The 13,491-nt window shown below is 35.7% G+C and overlaps 1 long non-coding RNA gene across 1 annotated transcript in view; it reads left to right on the top strand.

Annotated features, from left to right (window-relative positions):
• Positions 1-512: 512 nt before the first annotated feature.
• LOC126940663 (uncharacterized) overlaps positions 513-13,491 on the top strand; it is a 68,742-nt gene continuing 55,763 nt past the window's right edge. The window contains exons 1-2 of the long non-coding RNA XR_007720861.1: positions 513-685; positions 1,555-1,716. This is a non-coding gene — a long non-coding RNA (uncharacterized LOC126940663). The remainder of the gene's footprint in view (positions 686-1,554; positions 1,717-13,491) is intronic.

The raw sequence follows: 13,491 nt of genomic DNA, 5'->3' as shown, positions 1-13,491 counted from the left end.
AATTGAATCTACAACACTGGTTTTAAATGAGAAGCAGGAGTGTGATTGCTTTGTGGAGTGTATATGAAGAACCAGAAAATATTGTTGTGTTTTCATTTTTGTTTTCAAATTAATATTACCAAATCATATTATTTTTTCTTCTGGGGATCCTTAATTCAGGTAAAAAAAGAATAGTTTACTAATCGCTCCAGGGGATTTTATGTATTCTTCTGCCTTTTCTAAGAGTGTGACATGTTTTAAAATTTGAAGAACTTTCATTTGTATGGGTGATGTATAAGAAGTATAGCATGTAATGATGAGGAAATGTGCTATAGCCTCAATTGACCAAATAGAAGAATAAAGGTAGTACAGAGAAAAACTAATAGTGTTTTGCGTTTTTAATGATTTACGTAAGTAAATGCATTAAAATGGTTTTGATTAAGTTGGCTATATTAGTTCTCAAGGTGCTAATAAAGACATATCCAAGACTGGGTACTTTATAAACAAAAGATGTTTAATTGACTCACAGTTCCACAGGGTTCGGGAGACTTCGGGAATCTTACAACCATGACTGAAGGGGAGGCAAACAAGTCCTTCACATGGCAGCAACAAAGAGAAGTGCCAAGCAAAAGGCGGAAAAGCACCTTGTGAAATCATCGGATCTCTTGAGAACCTACTTACTTACTCTCAAGAGAGCAGCATCACGGTAATTACCCTTATGATTAAATTACCTCCCACTGGGTCGCTACCAGCACACATGGGGATTATGGGAGCTAAGATTCAAGATAAGATTTGGGTGGAGACACAGCCAAACTGTATCATCCCACCCTTGGCCCCTCCAAAATCTCCTGTGGTCACATTTTAAAATACAATCATGCCCTCTCAACAGTTTCCTAAAATCTTAACTAATTCCAGCATTGACTCAAAAGTCCAAGTCCAAAGTCTTATCTAAGACAAGGCAAGACCTTTCCAATTATGAGCCTATAAAATTAAAAGCAAGTTAGTTACTTCCTAGATACAATGAGGGTACAGGCCTTGGGTAAATACAGCCATTCCAAATGGGAGAAAATGGCCAAAACCAAGGGGCCACAGACCTTATAAACATCTGAAATTCAATAGGGCAATCATTAAACCTTAAAGTTTCAAAATGATCTTCCTCAACTCAATGTCTTACATCCAGGTCATGCTGATGCAAGAGGTGGGCTCCCACAGCCTTGCACAGCTCGGCGCCTGTGGCTTTGCAGGGTAATGCCCCACTCCTGGCTCTTTTCATGGGCTGGTATTGAGCGCCTGTGGCTCTTCCAGGTTCACAGTGCAAGCTGTCGGTGAATCTACCATTCTGGGGTCTGGAGGTTGGTGCCTTCTTCTCACAGCTCCACTAGGCAATGCCCCAGTGGGGATTCTGTGTGGGGGCTCCAATCCCACATTTCTCTTCTTCACTGTCCTAACAGAGTTTCTCCACGAGGGTTCCATCCCTGCGGTAGCCTTCTGCCTGGACATCCAGGCATTCCATACATTCTCTGAATCTAGGCAGAATCCCCCAAACCTCAATAGTGGACTTCTGTTCACCCGCAGGTCCAACACCACATGGAAGTTACCAAGACTTGGTGCTTGCACCATCTGAAGCCATGGCCTGAGCTGTACATTTGCCCCCATTAGTGATGGCTGGAGCAGCTGGAATGCAGAGCAGCAAGTTCCAAGGCTGCACACAGCAGCAGGGACGTGGACCCAGCCCAGGTATGGAATTTTTCCCTAGGCCTCCAGGGAAGGCCTCTTTTTCCTAAGCCTCCATGCCTGTGATGAGAGGGGCTGTCATGAATGTCTCTGATATGCACTGGAGACATTTTTCTCATCCTTTTGGTTATTAACATTCAGCTCTTCATTACTTATGCAAATATCTGAAGTGGGCTTGAATTTCTCCCCAGCAAATGGGTTTTTCTTTTCTATCTCATCATCAGACTGCAAATTTTCTAGTTTTATGCTCTGTCACCTCTTGAATACATCGCTGCTTAGAAATTTATCCTGCCAGATCACCTAAATCTTTCTCTCAAGTTCAAATGTCCACAGATCTCTAGGGCAGGGACAAATTGCCACCAGTCTCTTCACTAAAGCATAACAAGAGTCACCTTTGCTCCAGTTCCCAAAAAGTTTCTCGTCTTCATCTGAGACCATCTCAGCCTGGACTTTATTGTCCATATCACCATCAGCATTTTGGTTTGGTCAAAGACATGCAATAAGTCTCTAGGAAGTTGAAAACTTTCCCACATCTTCCTGTCTTCTGAGACCTCCAAGCCTCTAGGAAATTCCAAATTTTCCCACATTTTCCTGTCTTCTGAGCTCTTCAAAGTGTTCCAACCTCTTCCTGTTACCCAGTTCCAAAATTGCTTTCTCACTTTCAGGTATCTTTACAGCAGTGCCCCACTACCCAGTACCAATTTACCGTATTAGTTCATTCTCATGCTGCTAATAAAGACATACCTAAGACTGGGTTATTTATAAAGGAGAGAGGTTTAATTGACTCATAGTTCCACATGGTTGGGAAGTTTCAGGAAACTTACAATCACGGTGGAAGGGAAAGAAAACATGTCCTTCTTCACATGATGGCAGCAAGGGCAAGAGCCAAGCAAAAGTAGCAAAAGCCTCTTATAAAACCATCAGATCTCTTGAAAACTCACACACTATAATGAGAAGAACATAAAAGTAACTACCCCCATGATTCAGTTATCTCCACTGGGTTCTTCTCATGACACGGAGATTATGGGAACTAAAATTCAAGATGAGACTCGGATGGGGAAACAGCCAAATCATATCACTGGTTCTTTCTCTAATTTTTAATTTTAAGTTCGTCTACTTTATTCCACTTATAATGAAGAGATTTGCTAGCTAAATCTTTCCAGCTTAGAAAATGAGAAAAAATAATTTTTTAAATTTACTTGGAATAAATGCTTATGAAGGGATTCAATTTTTTTCAAAATGAAAATATGGAAGACTTTAAAAATATATTATTTATTCTTTACAGCCCTGTTAGGCATGTTTGATGCTTTGAGAAGTATATAGGTGTGGGAGAGACAATGTACATGCACAAGAAAGAAGACAGATAAATTGGGATCTAGAACAGGCAGCAGCAGATGAAATGCAGGATAGATGCAGAAGATAACAGTGTATGGAGTGAAGTGTATATAAAGAAGGAGTCACCTTCGCTACGTACAGTGTTGCTTACCAATGGGTACACATTCAGAGGAATGTGTCTTTAGGCAACTTTGCCTTTGTTCAAACATCACCGAGCATACTCACACAAAACTAGATGGGGTAGCCTACTCCACACACAGGCTATACGGTATAGCCTATTGCTCCTAGGCTACAGAGAGTACAGCATGTTAGTCTACTCTATTCTGCAGTACAGCATGTTACTCTAACAGTACAGCATGTTACTACTGTACTAAGAGTACAGCATATTGCTCTACTCAATACTGTAGGCAACTGTAACAAAATGATGTTTGTGTATATAAACGAATCTTAACATAGAAAAGGTACAGTAAAAATATGGAATAAAAGATAAAGAATGCTACAGCTATATAGGGCACTTAGCATGAATGGAGCTTGCACAAATAGAAGTTGCTCTGAGTGAGTCAGTAAGTGAGTGGTGAATGAATATGCAATCCTAAGGTAATAATGTACATTACCATAGACTTTATAAACATTGTACACTTGGGGCACATTAAATTTCTAAAAAATAATTTTCATTCAATAGTATGTTAAGCTTAGCTTACTGAAACTTCTTTAGTTTATAAACTACTAAATTATTTTAACATTTTGATTGTTTTGTACAACACTTACCTTAAAACACAAACACATTGTGCAACTGTACAAAAATACTTTCTTTCTTTTATTCATATTCTATAAGCTTTTCCCTATTTTAGTTTCTTTAATTTTTATTGTTTACTTTTTAAACTTATTTTGTGGGGAAGTAAGACACAAACATACACGCTATTCTAAGCCTACACACACAAGGTAAGGATCATCAGTATCACCGTCTACCACTTCCACATCCTGTCCCCCTGGAAGGTCTTCAGGGACAATAACACACATGGAGTTGTCATCTACTAAGATAACAATGCATTCTTCCACAAATCTTCCTAAAGGACCTTTCTGCGGCTGTATTAAGTTTACTTTTTAAAAAAAAAAAGTAGAAGCAGTACATTCTGAAATAATCATAAAATGTATAGTGTAATAAATACATAAACCAGTAATACGATAACATTTATTAGATTATATTTGTATGTGTTATACTTTTATATGACTGGCAACATAGTAGTTTTTTACACAAGTGTCATCACAAAGAAGTGACTAATGTGTTACGTTACGTTACAGTCAGCATTATGATGGCTATGATGTCACTAGGGTATAGAATTTTTAGGTGCCACTATTATTTTGTGGGAAGATCATCAAATATGTGTTTATTGTTCACTGAAATCTCATTATGAGGCACATAAATCTTTTGTATCAGGAGAAAATAAAGAAGTAAATGTGGAGGCAGCTAGAGTCATAGGTTTAGGGTCTATAAGTTAAGAAAAATTTTTATACATATTTATTATCTCCATGACATGTAAGACTAGAAAAAAAAAAAAGGAGGGTAAAAGAATATAGGATTTAAGGCCAGGTGCGGCGGCTCACACCCGTAATCCCAGCACTCTGGGAGGTCGAGGTGTGTGGATCACCTGATGTCAGGAGTATGAGACCAGCCTGGCCAACACGGTGCAACCCTGTCTCTACTAAAAATACAAAAATTAGGCGGGCATGGTGATGGGCACCTGTAATCTCAGCTACTCGAGAGGATGAGGCAGGAAAATTGCTGGAACCTGGGAGGCGGAAGTTGCAGTGAGCAGCAATCACACCATTGCACTCCATCCTGGGCGACAACAGTGAGATTTCATCTCAAACAAGCAAACAAACAAAAAAAGAATATGGGATTTAAGGAGAAGAGAGAAGGTATAATAAAGTTCCGGTCTACAAATTACAGAAATTCTTTTATAAATATTTATTATCTCCATGACATGTAAAACTAGGGAAAAAAAAGGAGGGTAAAAAATATGGGATTTTAGGAGAATAGAGAAGATATAATCGAGTTATTTTAGAAAGTAGAAAAAGAAATACAACAAAATATCCCTTTGTTGTTGTTAAGCACCCAGTTGAAGCTCCTTATTTATATTTTATTTATTGTACTGTATACTCAGTAAAGAGCTCCACAAGCCAGAGAGGGAAGAGAAATGGAAATAACTAGAGCTATGAATATATTAAATGGGTATACCATGAAGGAAAAGCAGAAGCCAGTTAAGGGGATTTGTTTTTCATTATCCTACAATAGAATACATAAGAGCATTAGGTGGAAACTACAGCGGTTAGACTACAAAATGAATAAGTGAAAAGAAAAGGTGTAAAGTTAACATTTTTAATTGATCACAGAAGTTTTAGCAACTGAGAGCAAATAAATACATGGCATTTTGAAAGTTGTATTATGAAGTTCTTAATTACCTATATACAGAATTACAATACATTATTGATGTGTGTTATCCTTAAAATGCAATATACAGCAAAAGTATTGTTAAAAAATATCTTTGAAAGGCTTCTATAATCCATGAATTTCAAATTCAGTAACAAGAACTAAGAACATTATATACTTTGTCTAAAATCACCCTCTGGAATGGTCAACAAATGGCTGTTTCATACAATCATGCTCATGGGGATTATTTAGCTAAGTTTTGTGGTTTTAGCCATATTTTATCATAGTTTGAAAGGGATATGAATCAATCAGGCAAGATTAGCTTATGTGGCAATAACAAACAACCACTAACACTCATTGGCTTAAAACTAAAATGGTTGTATGTTTTTGCTTTTGTTTCTTAACTTCTCACCCAAGTTACATATTTAAAAATAGTCATTTAGAGCCGGGCGCGGTGGCTCAAGCCTGTAATCCCTGCAATTTGGGAGCCCGAGACGGGCGGATCACGAGGTCAGGAGATCGAGACCATCCTGGCTAACACGGTGAAACCCCGTCTCTACTAAAAAGTACAAAAAACTAGCCAGGTGAGGTGTTGGGCGCCTGTAGTCCCAGCTACTTGGGAGGCTGAGGCAGGAGAATGGCATAAACTTGGGAGGCGGAGCTTGCAGTGAGCTGAGATCCGGCCACTTTACTCCAGCCTGGGCGACAGGGTGAGACTCCATCTCAAAAAAAAAAAAAAAAATAGTCATTTAGAGTCTCTGAAATGTGTCACCATCCTCCTAATAAAGTAGCCACTATCAGAAATGTTCTCTGTAGAAGAAAACAAACAAGCAATGTCACAAAGCATTCTCAGAATTTTAAATAGATTTAAATCACCTGGAAATTTAAATCACTTGTAAATGAGACAAATCATTTCCGGTCCCATTTCACTGGAAATAATCACAAAAAGAAACAACCTTAAAAAGATGGGAAAGTGCAAACCTACAAAGTGACTAAAAAGAAAAAAGAGCTAGCATATTTGTGAAGAAATCTAATGTGTATTAGACTCCCTATAAAATAAAAAACATTGAAACTTCTTATTGTGTAAATGTCAAGGTTCTGAAGTAAACATTAATTTTTCCGTGAGTCTTGTTGGAAAATTAATTTATTTTTCATTTTCTGATATCAAGTAAACATCAAAGTTGAATTTGGAATTCAAACTTCTATTTAGCAACTGGTTGAGAAAAAGAATGATTTTTTTTTCGAAGTTCAAAATGAAGAAAGATTCCTTGTAGAACTAACTGAATGCAAATGGCACTATAAATTTGATTCCAGCTCTCTTGAAAATAAATTCTACATTTATGTGCTTCTGTAATTAGTTCCAATCAGCACACTATAAATATGTAAGGGTTTTACCCATCTATCATTGCATCTTCGGTTTAAAGCTCTTCAGTTGAAATGGCAAACACAAATTCTGAGCAGATAATACTTCAATGTGGATTTGTCTAAGACTTAAAAGCTACAGATAATTCTTCCTTTGTTCTTGAGTTTTAGTCTTATTTATCCTTCTATTGAAAACAGTAATCATTTCTGTCTAAAATTAGAGAATACTGAAAGAGATGATATTAACTTAGAATTGAAAAGAAATGAATTCTAGTTATCTTGAGGGCCTGGGAGTTAGGGATAAATCCTCATTACTACTAACCTAAAAGATTTATTAAATGGCATTGATACACAAATGGTAAGAGAAAGAGTGCATATTGTATATATGTAAGAGAAAGAGTGTTGGGGTTTCTAATAATACTTTGCCTTTCTTATGGTACTGTTCTCCTATTTAAGTCAGTGTCTTTCAATGCATTTGCAACTATAAAATATTTAACAAGTTTCATATACAACCAGCAACAGCAAATAATATACCTTCGCATTGATCCCCTTAAAGGTTTAGAGATGAGTTGGGGCATGTCACTTCAGAGATGCTTGGCATCTTAAAATGTTCTCAGAATGGTGAGGCTTGAAAATATGCAGTTAGAAAATACTCCCCTACACATGTGATCCTGATATACCTACCTTCAATTCAGTTACTTTCATTGAAAGTAAATAAACACTATTCCAACACCAATTTTCTTCATATGCAAATCAGCAGGCCAAGAACAGAAATTTTAGTGACTTCATATTTCTAGAGGTTGTTTGAATGTCATATTAAAGATTGTATGACTTAGTCCTTTCAAATCTGCATCACCCAATGTGACTATATAAGTAAATAACCCCTACAACAACAACAATGCAACAAAAAAGAACAGCAAGTAATAATTTCAGTATAATCGGACTAGGCAAGGTTGGGTACAATCTAACATATCTATTGCAATTTATATAATTGCTTTAGTTTAGGCAATGAGATTTTGATCTCAAAATCGGTTTGAAGTTAGTGGGAATTTCCTTTTTTTTTTTTTTTTCGAAGACGGAGTCTAGCTCTGTCACCCAGGCTGGAGTGCAGTGGCGCGATCTCGGCTCACTGCAGCCTCCGCCTCCCGGGTTCATGCCCTTCTCCTACCTCAGTCTCAGGAGTAGCTAGCTGGGACTATAGGCACCCATCATCACACCAGGCTAATTTTTTTGTATTTTTAGTAGAGATGGGGTTTCACTGTGTTGGCCAGGATGGTCTCAATTTCCTGACCTCGTGATCCGCCCGCCTCGGCCTCCCAAAGTGCTGGGATTACAGGCATGAGCCACTGTGCCCAGCCTTTTGTGGGAATTTCTTCGGGAGCACATCACTTTTATAGATAGTATAGATATTCAAATATTGTATTCTCAAGAAGTGTTGTTGGTATCTTAAGCTATGCTTAAGCATTTTCTAAGGTAATAACTACCTATTCATTTATTTAACATAGATTTATTGAGTATCTCTTATGAGCAAGCACTGGTCATACATAAGAAGGTAAGAAAAGTTGATAGATTCTACCCTTTGACAGTTCACAGTCTAGGGACAGAACACAAATCCTCACCCAAGTCAATTCAAAATTAGAAAATTCAAATAATTGTGATAAAAGTCCAAAATACTATTCATAACACATGAATTTTGACATAAATATTACATAACACATGAACCTCACTAATTTAGAAGCTAATGAAGGTTTTCTGCAAAAGTGTATCCTTTAAGCTGTAAAAATGAAGAATTGTTAGAAGTTAAACAGACAAAGTTTAATGTTTGAGAAAGAAGTAGAGCTCTTCAGAGAACATTTCTAGCAAGAGAACAATAGACATGAAAGCCAACAACACAGGAAAGAGCGTTGAATGTTTGAGAAACCCACACCTGTCCGGTGAAGTTGGAGAATAGACAGCTGGGGACAAAAAGTATGAGATAAAGTAAAAAGATTTTATAAGGAATAGAAAGTACTGGATTTTTATTCCAAGTTAAATGTTTGTGTTTTTGGTCTATGAATAATAAGATATAAAATACATTTTACAAATTCAGTGATATTACTAGATTTACATTTTAAAAGGGTAAGTTTGTTTGCAGTGTAAAAACCAATCAGATTTGTGGGACAGAGTAAGCTATGTAATGTATAAAGTACAGCTTTTCCATTACCATGCAATAATCATAACACTATTATAGAGGGATTTTTTAATATAAAAATAAAAGTAATACCCACATAGAAAAAGTAATTTTTTAAAAAATAAAAAAAAACCTTTTTTTTGAATCACTGTGGAAGTTTTCTATCTGAATACATGCATGTGCCCAATATCTGAAAAGAGAGCAATAAATTAAAATTGTTATTTGATTCAAAAATAAACGAGAGAACTAGAGGATGACGGGAAAATAAGATTCTTCAAAGTTCTTCCTTCTGCTGAAATGTCAATATGAACAGCTATCTACATTCAAAAGTACCTTCACAAGAGGTAAGGAAACCAGGTGAGAGATCACGATACCTGACTGCACCACAATAATAATAAAAGACGCATTGAAAAGGCATTGAAGAGGGTAGCAAAGACTGTTTTCCACTACCCGTATCAACCCTCCCCGCAGCCCCAAGCAGCACACCATGAAAAGAGATACTCTTTGCTTCAGGGAAAGAGAGGAGGGTGAGCACAGGACTTTTCCCTGGACCTCAAAATGTGATCCCCACAGTAAAACTCAGAAGCAGTCAGGCTCCCATGGCCTTCAAAACCAGGTTAGATTCTTGAGGATAAACCTCCAGACCCACCTTGGTGGGAGTGGGGAACTTGCAGTACAAAGCTTAAGTCCTGTGAGACAAATTCAGTTGCTAGTCCACACCATGGCCTGGTTTCAGTGGTCCCAGGACCCAGACAGCCTTCAGTGGCAGACAGGCTTTAGCAGTCCTGTGCTTCTACTCTGCCCCAGAACCTCAATGGTCACAGAAGACTGACTTCAGCTTTGTCTCAACGCCACACTGGCTGCAGCAGACCCAAACATTGGGCATATCCAGTGCTTTGTCAACCACAATGGTCTCCAGGTTATGAAACATGCCGGACAGCCTGCCTAGAATCTCTGAATGGGCTGACTGTTGAAGGAATTTTCAGAAAACGCTAGTCTCTAATGACTGGAATGAATACCCACTTTTTCAAATGTGCTGACAATGCATGGCCATAAGGAATAAGAAAAGAAGGGAAATATGACATCATTAAAGGGACAAAACAAAGTGCTAATGATCAACCATAAACAAAGGAAGATGTATAAAGTACTTGACAAAGAATTCAAAATAACTGCTTTAAGGGGCCTCAGAGAACTTTAAAAACAAACACAGGGGAACAATTCAAAGAAATATAAGGGAGCAGAATTTAACAGAGATGGAAATGATTAAAACAAAACTGACACAAATTATTGAGCTAAAAATATAATGAACAAAATGAAAATTATAATGCAGAGCATCAGTTGCAGAATTAATCAATAGAACAAAGAATGTGAAATTGAAGGCAGGTTATTTGAAAATACACAGAAAAGAATAAAAAGGAATGAATAAAGCTTATGAGACTTACAGGACAGCATCATAAAGGCAAATTACTGAGTTATAGAGGATAAAGTAGGAAAAAAAAGGTCAAGGAGTAGAAAGTTTATTTAAATAAATAATAGCAGAAAACTTTCCAAATCTGGTGAAAGATATAACTATCTAAGTACAGAAATGTCAAACATCTCCAGATTCAATTCAAATAAGATGACCTCAAGGCATATTATAATCAAACGGTCCAAAATCAAAGACAAAGAGAAGATCCTAAAAGCAGCAAGAGAAAAGAAACAGGAAACAAAAGACAGTTTCAATAAGACTAGTAGAAGGTTTCTCAGCATAGCCCTTACAGGCCAGGAGAGACTGAGATCAGTACCTGAAGAGAGAAAAAAAAAAAAAAAAAAACCCAGAAAAAAACACTTTCAATGAAGAACACTGTTCTCAGCAAAGTTATCTTTTAGAAATGAAGTAAAGAATTTTCCAGATAAATAAAGGATGAGGCAGTAAGCTTCATGAGACCCATCTTATACTTTAAGTTCTATCAATGATAGACTGTATAAAGAAAATTTGGCATATATACACCATGGTATACTATGCAGCCATAAAAAAGGATGAGTTCATGTCCTTTGCAGGGACATGGATGAAACTGGAAACCATCATTCTCAGAAAAGTAACACAAGAAGAAAAAAACAATCACTGCATGTTCTCTCTCATAAGTGGGAGGTGAACAATGAGAACACATGGACACAGGGAGGGGAACATCACACACCAGGGATGGGGGACTGGGGGAGGGACAGCATTAGGAAAAATACCTAATGTAAATGACGAGTTGATGAGTACAGCAAACCAACATGGCACATGTATACCTATGTAACAAACTTGTCCGTTGTGCACATGAGACCCATCTTATGAGAAATGATAAAGGAAGTCCTTCAAGCTCAAAGAAAAAAAGATACTAGTAAGTAACATAAAAACATATTAAAGTATAAAACTCACTGAAAAAAGTAAGTACATAGTTACATTCAGAATACTCTATTACTGTAATGGTGATGTGTAATTCACTTATATCTGTAATATAAAGGTTAAAAGACAAAACTATTAAAAATATAATTGCTATAATAATTTGTTAAGCAGTATGAAATATAAAAAGATGTAAATCATCACATAAAAATGTAAAATATTATGGAAGGGGAGTAAAAGTATAGAGGCATTTTATGTGATCAAATTTAAGTTATTATTGACTTAAATAAGCTGTTTAATGCATAATTTTTAAAGCTTCATGGTAACTATAGCAAAGACTTTAGTAGATATACACACACAAAAAAATGAAATTCAAAAAATAAAAATATACCACTGGAGAAAATTACTTAACAATAAAGGAAGAGATAATAGCAAAAGAAGAAGAAAGGGGAAAAGGATATACAAAACAAGTAGAAAAAAAATAGCAAATTATCAGTATAAAGTCAATATATGTCAATAATCACCTTTAAAATAAATGAATCAAATTCTCGAATAAAAACACATTGAGTTAAAGAATGGATGAAAAATAAACACAACTCAACTGTATGCTGTCTAAGAGACTCACTTCAACTGTAAAGACACACATAGAGCGAAAATGAAGAAACAGAAAAACATTCTGTTCAAATAAAATCAAAAGAGATTAGAATTCCTGTATTAGATAAAATATGTTTAAATCAAAAACTGTAAAAAGAGACAAAGAAGATCATTATATAACAATAAAAGAGTCAATTCAAAAAATAATGACTAAAACGTGCAAATTAGTAAACACATCACACACACAAAACCACAAATAATTGATATAACATATTGTATAGGGAAAGATATCTTCAAAATTGATGGGTGTTTTGTTTGTTTGTTTGTTTTTATGGAAGCAGTAGTTTGGAACACTTTTATACCTACCGTGGAATTGTAACTTTCACAAAACTCAGAAGACACATTTCTTACAAACCCAATAGTACATATTATGTTATATTTTATTATACTATGCTATAGTAGAGTATATCATATTACAGTATATGTTATGCTGCATTATATGTTACATAACATTATGTTATAAAGGTTTGATTTCCCTCTCTATACTAATATGAATATTTTTGTACTAGTCAAATTTAATTGTGTAAACAATTGTAAAATTTAAGTCTAATTGGTACAAGTCAATAGAGGCCTATGCTATTACTCATATATTGTTAACAAGAAAACAAACATGTAAAAAAATACAATTCTTGTCTAATTTGTCAATGGTCATATGACTTCAGTAAACATCCAAAACATGCCATTTTAAGTTATTGCCTGTTAATAACTTGAGATAATTTTATTAAATATTAATAAAATGTAATGTATGACAAACATGTCATCAGGAACTACAAAAGGACTCTCATTATAAAGAAATGTTAAATATAAGTAAATAATGACATTCAAAAACCAAATTTTCATTCTCTGATAACCATAAAAGCAAAAATAATGAAGTCTCAGGACCATCCTAAGATTTCTGTTCACATATTCTGGAAGGCCAGGAATGACCTCCAGATGAGGTCATAATTGTCCAATTTATAATTTCTTATAAAATGATCTTTCTCACACTCGACAGTCTCCATTAATACATTAAGTTATGGCAGGTATTAATTAATGATGGGCCCCCTTTTCTTGACATAGTGAATCTCAAAAATACTTTGTGTCTCCCTAAATTAGGGACTCCGAGAGAATGCTAAAATCAAGAATAGGAAATACTTAAAGATTTCATTAACCTCAAAGGTAATGTCTGCTTTGTTATGAAGCTGTAATTCACAACAGTCACGTTAGAAACAAGTTCAAATCAGGTGACTTAATAGAGTGTTTATCGAGTGCACCATCCAGCATGAACATTCAGAAAGTAAATAAACCCAAGTATAAGCTATTACAGGACTTGAAGTCATATTCCTCTACAGAACAGGCGCTTACAATTTTAAATTAATAATCATTACTAGATATTCTGTATGATTATTTCTATCAATATGAAACTGAGCCATTCAGATAAGTGAATGTTGTGCTTTAAAATTTTCTAAATCAATTTAC

The sequence above is a fragment of the Macaca thibetana genome, chromosome 17 (genome assembly GCF_024542745.1).
Source record: "Macaca thibetana thibetana isolate TM-01 chromosome 17, ASM2454274v1, whole genome shotgun sequence".
Taxonomy (NCBI): domain Eukaryota; kingdom Metazoa; phylum Chordata; class Mammalia; order Primates; family Cercopithecidae; genus Macaca; species Macaca thibetana.
This window is presented reverse-complemented; position numbering and strand designations above follow the sequence as displayed.